This window comes from Branchiostoma lanceolatum, chromosome 2, assembly GCF_035083965.1.
Source record: "Branchiostoma lanceolatum isolate klBraLanc5 chromosome 2, klBraLanc5.hap2, whole genome shotgun sequence".
Lineage (NCBI taxonomy): Eukaryota > Metazoa > Chordata > Leptocardii > Amphioxiformes > Branchiostomatidae > Branchiostoma > Branchiostoma lanceolatum.
Window position 1 is genome coordinate 16,858,953 of NC_089723.1, and position 12,911 is coordinate 16,871,863.

Consider the following 12,911-nt stretch of genomic DNA (forward strand, 5'->3'; position numbering starts at 1 on the left):
ATACAAGAAAATAACACAGCTATTTAGGTGTGACATCTGTTTTATTTTGTCTACCTGTCCATTTGGTACTGATGTTATCATACCAAATTAAACCTAGTAAATATGGGGCTCAGCAGTACCAAAGAAGAAGAATTTAAAACCAGATACCAGCTGACATGCCTAGTATATGTAAAACTATCAACAGGTGTATACCGTTTGTTATCAAAACTCGTCCTCAATCAAAAATAGGACATTCTTTTTTATCGTTAAATCCGACTTTCATGCCATCAAAAAATTTTCTTGCACACTGGGAAGAAAGTCCTCTTTTTCAAACCTCTTTCATCAATCTACATGTATTTTATTAGGGATGGAAAAAGGAGGCATTTACATGTACCAGGTGTTCAAATTAAGCATCGGGCAAACAACATTGCAGACAGAAAATCTGCATCTGTTGATTTGGTAGTGGGGAGGTCACTGCGAAAACTGTGAACATGAAACCGCTGCAAGAATTTCAAGAATCTCAGCACCTGCCATCCTTTTACCTGTAATGTATTTGGTTCAGCCCCCACACACCTGATCTGAATCAGCATGAGGCCCAATCCATCATGTGGGGGAGACACACTTGTTCAGCAGGGGTCAATGGAGCCCCTTGTATGGCCTGACGTTGTCATCTCCATCTAGGTCGGCTCTTCCATTTTGTATGCAGGGGGGACGTCAACACAGGTTTGTGGCCCAATGATTGCAGAAGTTCAGCAAGGTGCACGGATATGTTCTACTGATCCAATTTATTACAAACCCTGTCCGCAATGTAAACAACCTTGTCACGGGCATATACAAAATTACATAAACTTTGGCACTCTGAAGTAGCCGTTTGGCATCCCATTCTCTATTGGTTACAGAGTTAGGCAGCAGGGAGCAGGTTAACAAATAGACCTGTTTACATCAAGCATCTTTTAATGTGATCATGTATCACTTTATTGTGATATTCACAATGTCAAAAGTTTTTGGTTTTAAATAGAAAGAAGTCTCATTTAATGATTTACACAATCTGTTTGATATACATAGTCATATGACTGTGGATAACATTACAATGTTTGCAGAGTTATTTTTGGAATCAATTTCCAGAAGTAGGTCCCTGTCATCTGTGGCTATATGTGAAGGTAATATTATAGCTTAAAACTTTCCAGGCCCTCCCTTGTTGGATATCTGTTTTCTACAGCCTGTCACTCCAAAACACTCCTACTTACGTACATGAAAATGTGGTAACAGTTATACCTTGTATGGTTGCTACATCTTTTGCGTAAAGTTACGTACCAGTTTTTTCTAATCAAATGCAGCGTCTTGAACGATGCTTATATTCTGGCATCGGATATCTAAAAACACCTGTAAATCTTTGATACACCCCCCTATTGATCAATGAATGAACCCTCCCCACGTGGCCCCTCCCTTCCCTGCACCTGTACCCGACCCAGCAACAGCAAACAAACCTGACCCATTCTTGTACAAAGTACACACCGTTTGTTTGGCCACAATACATTCTCACAGCTGATGATCTCCCCCGGTACATTCTTTAAAAATCTCACCAGTGAAAAAAATCAATGACTTTACTTATTTTTCTTCCACAAAGCAACTTGACTTCATTATAGTTCAAACCTAGATGACGTTTTGATGTACACCACTTGAGGAATTGCATTTGCATTTGTTAGTCAGGGTTTAGCCGTGTGGAGTGTTTATTCAGTGCATCCATTCACCTGTGCTAAACAATACGTCCAAATGGTCTTTGTGAACTGGTCAACCAAGACAGGGTCAAACATACCTAACTGACCACTACTAAACTACGTCACTCTGTATACCTTCCAAACTTTGTATCCTTCCTCTATAGATAAAAGCAGGCATGCCTTTATCAGCAGAAAAAATTGGCAAGATAGAATTGGTAACACATTTTTCTATTTACCATTCTTACCAAATGACCATTGACCATAATTACCAAATGCCCACTGGGTTCAGTATAGGTAAATTAATTCAGTTTAATTCTACAAGCAGACGATGATTATCATTAAGTAATCATTGTGAAGAAAACAAAACACCTTTCTCTACACCAGGAAAATGGTCTGATGAAATAACCATTTTACACTGAGTCTTCTTCTGAATGAAGAACTGTACATGTCAAAGTGCCTGACCACCTAAGGTTCTGACCCTTTGTCAGGTAACTGATAACACACGTGTGTTTACACTATCTCACCGGATCAACCAGTTTATAGCAGCGCTACAGGTCACAGTACACAATCAAAATCATTAACAGTTGCCTGAAATACATTGGCTCACCTCTGAACCTTGTGCGCCTTCCCGCAATCAAACAAACTCTCAGTAATGGTTCTGCCCTTCCTGCCTGCTCAAAGGCTGGCTGAAAACTGGGTCATTTCCACCATGCTGGGGACAAATACCTCCAGGGGCACTGCCCCTTGGGTAAATATTTGCAGTGGACTTTGTGCCTGTTGGTCCAGTCAAGGTCCATCCTGTAAACAATTCACTACCTGTGGCCTAAATTCCCCGCATCGCAGGCATCAGTTTCAGCGGCCATCTGAAGAGGCTGATCTCAAGAATAATGGTTACTGTCAGTTCGAGGATCACTTTCCAGCCATTAGATCAGATGGCTTTACCCAGACACCGCTACCGCAGTCTCCTTTGGTCTACCTTGGCATATCACCTCATCATGCTTCAAAAACATCTGGCACTTAACACTTGGGTATTACAGGACTGGAGACTGGAAACCAATGTAAAAGGGCTTGCCAAAGATGGATCTGACACTGGAACATTGGATGGCTATAACATCTAGAGGTTATTTTATCCAACATTGATATAGAAACACTAGTTTCTACCAGACTAACTATGCTGGCTATGGAATATTTGCCAGGGGAGTTTGGTCACCAGAGGGTTTCATTTCTGAGGGGGAGATGTTACATGAACGCAGACTGACTCTACTGTATGGCCAATTAGTCCTTTTTTTGCCAAATTCTATGATCCATACCCCCATAGGAAGGCTTGGTGGAGGCCATAGAAACACATGTCTGAAGAATCTAACCTGCACATCTTTTTGCAATACCACTAGTGCATCAACATTGGCCCGTCTGAAACCGTCTGCTAAAGTTGAAAGTCAGACCTTTTCTTTAACTATTCTACAGTTCTAAAAACAACCACCTGTCGTCTGTCAGTTGTCTGAGATACAAAAATTCATAGCTACATTGAATTTGTACATTCACTTGTGACCTGAGGTGACACCCCTGAATAAGAACCTTAAAACAAAAAAAACACAGGGATTTGTCCAGTGACAAAATCACAACAGAAAAGCTGGTAGAAAAGTAAACATAAGAAAACCATCACTTTATTTGAATCAATGTCAATAGCCTGTCTCTAAAATATGGACTCAGCTTTGCAAATGCTTCATGGCAAATCAACAAAATTCCCCTTGGAAGCTTATGTTTAACCTACATGACCACACATTTCGTTCTTTCCAAGGAACTGGAGCATTCAACATGCAAATGGCATCTACCTCCGCATGCAACAGTTTGATTTCCCCATGATGCTCTTTTTCAAAAGTGCCACCTAGCTTTTACACTGGTATTGCACCTAATGCTGCTTTGGGCACCCAAGGACATTATATAGTCCTTGGGGCGCCGTAGAGTTTTAACCTAATGGAACTGTACCTGTTATGCTATACAATAATAAGTGAAAAAAGTTGCATTTTGGTCAGGTTGTCTGAGAGCCTATGTCATTAATTTTCGTTGTTAAATCTGTCTTTAAAGCTTACGAATATATATTTTCATCAATTTCATGTCATGAAGTTCAGATTTTTCAGATGGGGTGAAATTTAGGACGAAGGGACAGATCCTGGAGACAGCAGTGCATATGGCCCAGGTATCATACATGTATGCAAATCATAGCACCACAGATGCTAGGTGCTAAATCCTTTAATGTGTCAAAACCTTCTTTGGTATGATAACACCACCATGGAAACTATTCTTACAAATAATCTTAGAGGGCCTGCATGGGGGGTCCCGACAACACTCTACGCTAAATTCGGAGGGCCGGCTACGTAATACGCTAAATTCAGAAAGCCTCCCTACGCTCTACGCTAAATTCAGAAAAGCCTCCCTACGCTCTACGCTAAATTATGGAGTTGTCGGCAACGCTCTACGTAAAATTAAAACGGCCGATTACGCTCTACGTAAAAGGGGCATGCAGGCCCTCATCTTAACGTACTAAGGGTAACCTTTGCTTTAGCACTCTGAAATAGCCGTTTGGCAGCCAATTCTCTATTGGCTACAGAGTTCGGCAGCAGGGAGAAGGTTAAGGGCCTTCCCAGGCTTAGGGTCCATTAAAATTAGTCTTTGTGATTGATTGTGATTGGCCTGTGGCAAAAATGGGGATATACGTCCCAAAGTCTTGCATCTAGATATGTCAACAAACAGTTTTTAAAATGTCACCCTAGATCATCCCTCCCCCTGCCCATGGTAGGAGTGGGTGTTTGCCTTGGTACTGAAATGCCATAAGGTCTGAAAGAGGGTTTGGCTGGATAACATTTAGGGTGCTCTCTGATTTCTACGGCCTGATTCTGTCCATCAGATGATGTCATACTCCATCTCAGACATGTAACCTCTGGAGATGAAAGGATCAATTCTAGATAACAGATAAGTGGACATCTTCAAAGAGACAAATATCAAAGGCATCATCCCTCATGTAGCCCACACATACACACACATCTACTTATCTTCTGACTAAGCATGGTGCTCCAGACCACATGTGCCTTAATGTCACAAGGTCTTATGTGACTTGTCAATCAATTTCCCATGCTGACAGGTATGGGTCAACATTATTTACCTTGCCTATCAAAAGCTGTTTCCTTATCTCTCACTCAGAGGCCAGTCATGGACTTTGGTCAGGAACTAAAACTTACTGGATGATGGATCCTTAAACTTAATAGCCTGAGTACCATCCTCCATAGCTTGTTGTCAAGCGATTTTTTTTTAGCCAGCGGTCACTACGGAGGATGGTATTCAGGCTATTAACTTCACCCTGTGTGGATTGCTGCTCTTCTGACTTTACAGATATTCATGAACGTCTGATGGTGTTTAATTTAACTTTAAAATTCACCTGCTTACCTTGTATGCTACCACATGCAAATCAGAAGTTAATCACCTTCCCAATCCTCCGTGACTCCATACAAATATGATCTTCAAAACCCATTCAATAATTCATTGCAATCAACATGAACAGGAGAACACAAAAACAAAAAAGGATATCGTCCAAATAAATAAGCTTGAAATACCCACCTACAGCCTGAAACTTGCAGGTAAAAATGCAGACAACTGCACCTTGGAAGGGAATAGATTGTACTACATGTATACCAGGCTTCCCAGGTATCTCCAAATGCTATAATTATAATACAGTTTCAAAGAACCTTATACAGTACCTTCAAATTTTGCTTCCTGCCTGAAATTGGCCCTATATTTCGGAACCTGAAAATTCTAAAATAGCTAGTCTGACCTTTTTTTTTTAAATCTGTAGAAACAATTTTTCCAGGTATTGCTCCAGGGACGCAGATAGAAGGTATCACAGTCATCTTTGGTAGACATCATTGGTGGCTCAGTTTCTGGGTTATCTGTATTTATATAACCGGTACATGTATGACCGTCCTTCAGCGTAACACACCAGTTTGCAATCCGCCAGGTAGCAGCTGGTTATTTTTTTATTACACTGAACAAGCTGTCACACCTAACCTTTGCACATCTAGCTGTACGTGTTGTTCATAGCTATCTACAATGCTCCAACAGTACTAGTACTTGGCAACGAGGTCCACTCTAAAAACACATTTTTGAACACCTCAATCCTTGGTTGATAATGCTGGTACTTGAAGTTCAAGGAATGACTATATCTTGTTCGTTTCTGACCTGGTATTAGAATTATTTATATCATCAGCAGTCAATACGTCCACCAGTTTATTAGTCATTTTGTACATCATGCATAGTTTGGACACATTTCGTCTATCTTCGAGTGGTATCCATTGTAGATCTGCTTTGTAGGTTAGAGCAAGAAGCGAGGCTGGGGAGGGAGGGCCAATGGCTGATTCAACAGCATTGTTCAAGGCTGCTGACTGCAGCTGGGACACACAAGGCCCTGCACAAGGCCACACAAACTAGTACGGAGGACTTCATCAAGAGACACCACATTAGATGCACAAACTGAATAACTCAGACTTTTTCCCCTGACATCGGAACTGGCGAAATCGGGACAGCGACAACCTTTTCTGCCATGTGAAGTGGAAGATGCCTCACAAATCATCAAAATGAAAAATGACAAACATGGTAAGAAGAATCATCATACCAAAACTTAAATAGTTCAACCTCATTTAGCAAGTTGAAAATCTAAATCAAAAGCCCTTTTGGTGCCCTTATATTCCAAAAGGTCAAGGTGTTTGTGCCACGTCAGCATGTTTATAACTCCATTGTTAAGTTCTGTATAATTCTTGTCTTTTGACTGCCTTGGAGAGTGGTAGACTACAAATTGGATTGAATACCTGCTAGAATAGCTGCTAGAATAGTAAAAAGAAACCGTCACACCCCATTTAGTCTTCTGCCTCGTGTGTTGCTACTATTGTTTTAAAGTACAGGGGTAATGTGGTGGAAAATCCAGTCAGATGCATATTCATCATGCATGTAGTTATGATACAATTAAAGGCTGGCTACATTAACTGGACCCGGGGACAGTAACAATCGTACAGATGGAAATACGCAGACAGATAGCAGAAATAGATAGCACTTGGTCGGGTATGAATACAATGGAAAAAGTGACTTATTTGGAATAAAGACACTATATTCACCCATATGACTGTAATTCAGTTAATTAGTTGTTACTTACTTTAAGGGGCAAGTTCAAAAAGCAGCAGTCGTCTTCCATTGAGGAGAAACAAAGAAATTAATGCTTTTTCCAATGACCGATAGTGTAATGTGTTGCTCAACACACCTGCATGTAATACATGCTTAAGGCTCCACAGAACCTAAGATTGGTACGTTAATCAAACCCATGTGCATGATAAGCATGATTGTTGAGACCGCTCAGTTGCAGTACAAGTGAAAAACCAAATTTGTTTCAAGTCCCTGAAACTCTCAGTCTTAGGCTCTCTTTACATTTTACTTTTGCCGTCAGCGCCACTGGCGTCAGCGCCACTGGCGACAGCGGGAACCCCGTGTAAAGACAATTCCCGTCGACGTAGTCCCGCTGTCAACAAATTTTCTCCCGTCAGCTTCGAAGCCGTCGCCCGTCAGCACAGCGGGAGTCCCCGTCAACTTCAAACTCCGTCTAAAGAGAATACGTCGGGCTCGCGTCAGCGGGAGTCAGGGTTTCGGCGATTAGCATAAAGTACGCGTTGATTAGCATACTGTAAGTCTACTTAGATCCCCGGTATATATTTAGAGGGAGAGATTCGCGGGATCCGCGGCGACTTTTGTGCCGTGCATTCATTTCCCCGCGGATATATTTATCGTACTTGTGCCCCCCTCCCCACATTTACGAGTGATGAGCATGGAATATCTACACATAAACAAGGCTTTGCATTGTAGTTTAATACGGGCGGGGAGACGCCGTCTACCGTTGTACAATCATACAATTTTGTTTCTTGCTTTTGTTATGCTTACGCCCGATACTTTCTACAAGATGGCGAAATGCAAGCACCGCAGGTGTCTGTCAGATTTCCGGGCGGTGTGTCTAGAGACGTCGCGACAGCGGCCTCCCGACAGCGGGAAATTTCGCCGCTGACGCGAAAAACGTAATGTAAACGCCGTCTACCGTTGTACAATCATACAATTTTGTTTCTTGCTTTTGTTATGCTTACGCCCGATACTTTCTACAAGATGGCGAAATGCAAGCACCGCAGGTGTCTGTCAGATTTCCGGGCGGTGTGTCTAGAGACGTCGCGACAGCGGCCTCCCGACAGCGGGAAATTTCGCCGCTGACGCGAAAAACGTAATGTAAACTGCGCCTAACTTAACATTTGCTTCATTTGGACTGTAATAATCTCAAGCCAATCTAGTTGAATGTAAAATATGCCATTTTACTTAAAGGTTGCAAGTTGTTGTTTTTCTACTGGTTCAGTTTTGAAATTGGGCAAAAAACTAAAAAGCTAACACTTGTCTCTGATCACCACAATGCCGTCCTGCACCTGAAGATGATTGCTATGACTGCTAAAGGTTAAAAGCAGGTAACAGAAGTGCTGGGTGGTGAGTGGTGGGCATTACTGGGAGAGGAGCATATTGCTGTAATGGACTAAACCCTGGGCGGCAGCACAAGTATTGATCTTAACATCACACAGCCTGGCATCCATCTGAGTATTCTGACTGGGCTGAATTACATGGAATGGCCTGAGGCATACATCTCATATGCATCAGGGATCTCTTGCACCCAATACCGCTATTGATTTTCAGGTCATTGAAATTCACCAGGCCGCCTGGCATTTAGCGAACTACGTCCTTGTGATTTTATTACATGTACGAGCAACATAAAACCGTGCCTTGCTGATGAATAAGAGCAACGCTAAAAGTAAAACCTGTTATCCTAAGCATTTCTACATGCGACATGCAAATTGTACAGTCAAGAAATTATTTAGATAGTTTGGAATATTCGTTTGCAAATATGACTGTGGAATATGTATGTGGAAAATGCTGCCCTTAATGATTTCCAATATTATGCACTGTTGGCCTGGCCATCATAGTCAGTCCTCTTGCTCCTGGCATGATAAGCAGTGCATCAGAAGTAGATTGAAGTCAAGAGGAGTTACATGATACTCGAGACTGATCAATGTTCACTGCAGCAGAAATGTAAAAAGCATCTCTGTACGGACCTTGTGCCATAAACACCTTGGCTTAAAAATGTACAGTCGGTTTTGGAGATAACCAGATAACATTTCCTGTTTTCACAACATTGTGTTTATATGATATGATTTACATTTCCTGTTTTCACAACATTGTGTTTACATAATATGATTTACAAACTTGAAAGATATTATTGTCCAAGCAGAGGCTAGGCTCCAGCTGTATTTAGCGGTTTTATTTGGGCGTTTCTATTTTTCATGTGTTCTTTTTCCTATCTTTTTTTTTCTTTCATTTTCAACCTGAGCCTAACCTCTGCTTGGAGACTAGAAAGATAGAGCATATCTGAGGAATTTCATAATACATTCAGGCACTAGATTAGATTGATATAATTTTATGTTTAAGTCTATGTTTGAGTCAATTTTTTCCTCAGCAGTTTTATGAACATTGTTCCTATCTTCCAAGCAGAGGAGGGGTTTCGGCTGATTTTTGACGTGTTTTTAGGTTGGCTATACAAAAAAATGCCTAAAAACACGTCAAAAACCAGCCAAAACCCCTCCTCTGCTTGGAGAGTACATTGTTCCTTTTGTCTGTTATCCTATGATCCTACAAAGAGCTCAGGGCTAATCTCACCACATGTTTGACCTTTGGTTTCCTGGGGTCACGGCAATTGTCGTCACACAGGGGAGAAAAAACCTCAGTGTAAACAAGGAACATCCAGTCCTGACCTTGAACAACAGGACTGAAGTGTTGTAACTATTTATGTGGTGAAAGATGGTGATCTACAACTGACCTGCTTGACTGCTCATGAATAGGCGTAAAGATAACAAAAAGGATTTTCCTACTTATGGCTTGTATTCAACCAGGTAATTTCTTTTACACTTGGTTTTCATCAAAGTCAAGGTAGAAAAGTAATTAACAGAGAAATTAGGACTGTTCTCAGAAAAATAAAATGGGTAGTATAAGACACCAGTTTGATGACAAGCATTTCAGATTCCCTTTTCATTTTCCTTTCAAATAAAAAGAACAATGGATAAAAAACAAAGCCATTCGTAATCAGGATTACTGTACTTTTCAATCAGGAAAAAAATGTGCACAATGTATAAAGTGAAAAGCGCACAAAAATACCTTTGTTATCAAATTCTTAGTTAAAAACATGGCTGCAAGATCTGATGAAAACAATGATCAACAAAGGCCAAAATAATGATAGGATGGACAAAAAGCAGTTCTATGATATCATAAGAAGTTTGATACAAAAAAAATCCATTGTGAACATTTAACAGAGCAACAGGGAAATTCTACCCTGTTATAATGAGAGCAGGGCTACAAGCCTTTGTCCCCTGGTACACAATAGACTAACCTTACAGTACACAAAGGAATCAAACCTGACCTAGAAAAATCAAGCCTCTTACAAAAGGAAAATTCAACAAGAGCGTAACCCTGTACAATGTGAATCAATCGTCTTGTTGGTGTTCGGAACTGTAGCGTACTGCTTAGACTGAAGACTTGACCACTTTGAAGATCCCTGCTTGCTCTAGTGTTTCACTTCAGATAGCAGAAGTGTTGAGTTTCATTGATGTCAATGCCCTGGGACCCCCTGCCTTTTTCCAAACCACTGCCCTGTCACAATGAGACAAGAAATTTATTCTTCTTGGTACCTCAAAGCTTTTGTTGTTAATGGTTCCCACACTTTCCAGAGAATCTTGGTACCTTGCCCTGTATCGCTCCAGCAGATGTGTTCTCAGCGCACCCAGGGTGGGCGATGTTATTTAATAAACTGGCCAAAGCACTCATAAACATTATTATGCTTCCTCAAACAGATTTTATAACATAATCAACATTCATATACTGGTAATGTAAGTATAATACAGTATTATATGATTAAAAAATTTTAAGGTAAAAGCTTTGATTGTGAATATATCACAACAAGATGGCACATAAGACTACATCGCTATCAAACAGATACAAATAATCGGTTTCTCCATGCAAATTGCTGTACCACCCTTGACACATTTATAACCACTGAGGGAATATTCAAATGACTCCACTTCAACTCAAACCCATCCTTGCAATTATCCAAATAGCAATTCTATGACCCAAACTGTAACTTACATAATATCATAACCTCATTTCCTTTTTTCTCCCGGACCAAATTAGATTTTGATTATGGGTCATGACATTGGTGCAGAATTCCCCAGCAGTATTTGAACCGTCCCTGTAAATGTAAACTGGAATGTGTTTATTCTCCACAAATAGCGCGCTGGTAGCATTGACCCAGATAGTGGTGTTACAAATTAACTAACGGTGCAACACACACTGACTGAGGTGCAAATGTTGTTACCACATTTCCATAAGACTACGGGATAAACCGTCCCGCAAGGACCGTTAGTTGTCCGGTAGGGTACTGTGTGCTTTATGCCGGTGATTTGGGAATACAATACGGGGCACGACATACATAAATATGCGCATATGCACGAGCTCATGGGGCGCAGATTAGCAAATGGAGGATGAACACAAAACCTGAGGTCCGGCGGGGTCACCGCCCTGCCCGTAACCCCTCACAATTTCACACACCACCGTAGGAAGTTCAACAGCACCATGATGGACCGTTATTTTACCTCAAGGTTCGGCGGGGGCATGACCGTGGGCTTGCGGGTAGTTAAAGGCACGAAGCGGGCTATAAATATGGCCGTCACCGCGCAAAGTCAAGCGCGCGGCCTCAAGGTTGCTGTCCGGACCGGGCGGTTCGGGCAGGGAGAGGCGAGCGGCGCGGCGCGGCGGCAAGGCCCCGGGACCACCGCCGCCCCACCGCCCGTCGGGTTACGCTAACGGTCGCGATACATACACACATACGCGTATCAATGTAAAAGCAACGGATACTCACCAAGTTGGAGCGACCTTGCTGCTTCCACGACCACTGGTGGCCACAAATAGAGACCTGCATACGCTAGCGGCCGGGAGGAAGCGCTGCTGCCGCCGCGATGTGTTGATGAACGGTCAGGGCGAATGGCTGCGAGGCTACCGAGGGGTATTCCAACGATGTAGTGAATAGTAATTATCTCCCCTTGATACCGAGTGGTCCTCAGTGGGTCATTATGAACAGTATTTCTATCGAATTAGTTATGTATCTTAGTGAGTATGGTACTACGAATGTCACAAAAACAATCTATCACAGAACAACGAACCTTAATCATTACATAGCAGAGCCCTTAAAACTCCTTCACTAGCCCTGTCATCATGGCTCTGATATTGGACCAGTGCACTTCTATGTGGGGGAGGACGATGGACGAAATAAACGATAATGAAAGCGTCCTTTTCAAAAAGGATAGCAAGAGTTAAGTATGTTCATTTGCTGTTCATTCTTTACCCTTAAGTGTAATAAAAACAGAATAAGTTGCCACTCTGTTGGCTACTGTGATATAACAAAAAATATGTTCATTTTCTGTTCATTTTATCCCACAAATCTAATAAAAACAGAATACTTTATCCTGGAACAATTCTGTCGGCTGTTCAGGACGAGTGTAATATAACAAGAGAATTTGGACCAAGGAGATTTTAAAAGAATTTCCTTCGATCCGACAATAAAATTGAGACTGAAAGTACTTCAAAACGTGTGATTTTGATACTACTACAGCTGCAGTGCATGTTGATGAAAGTTATAGATTTAACTTGTGATATCTTATTTCTAAAAAAATACCACTTGACAACAAAAAAGAGATGTTGGGTACTATGGATCAAATTTGCGTCTGCCGTCCATGGTGTCTTGTATCCAGGCTTACACATTGGGTGCCTGCCTGTGGCACTGGCTGCAAATACACCTGATATTATTATTATCATTATTATTATTAGCTTTGGCCGACCTAGCCTGATCCATAGCAGGCTCTGAACCGGCCTTTTGGGGGGGCTAAATAATACACCTTTTGCAGCCAGCCCGTACCCATCAGCCACCCCGTAACCATCAGCCACCCCGTAACCATTTTGCCGATAGAAAGGTTACGGGGTGGCTGATGGTTACGGGCTGGCTGCAAAAGGTGTATTATAGTTAGCCTCCGAAAAGGTCGGTTCAGAGCC

The 12,911-nt window shown here is 41.7% G+C and overlaps 1 protein-coding gene across 1 annotated transcript in view; it reads right to left on the minus strand.

Annotated features, from left to right (window-relative positions):
- The window catches only part of LOC136427640 (GREB1-like protein), a 58,595-nt gene extending 46,754 nt beyond the window's left edge, over positions 1-11,841 (minus strand). The window contains exon 1 of the mRNA XM_066416670.1: positions 11,725-11,841. The gene's annotated coding sequence lies outside the window, so the exon portion shown is untranslated. The remainder of the gene's footprint in view (positions 1-11,724) is intronic.
- Positions 11,842-12,911: the final 1,070 nt, after the last annotated feature.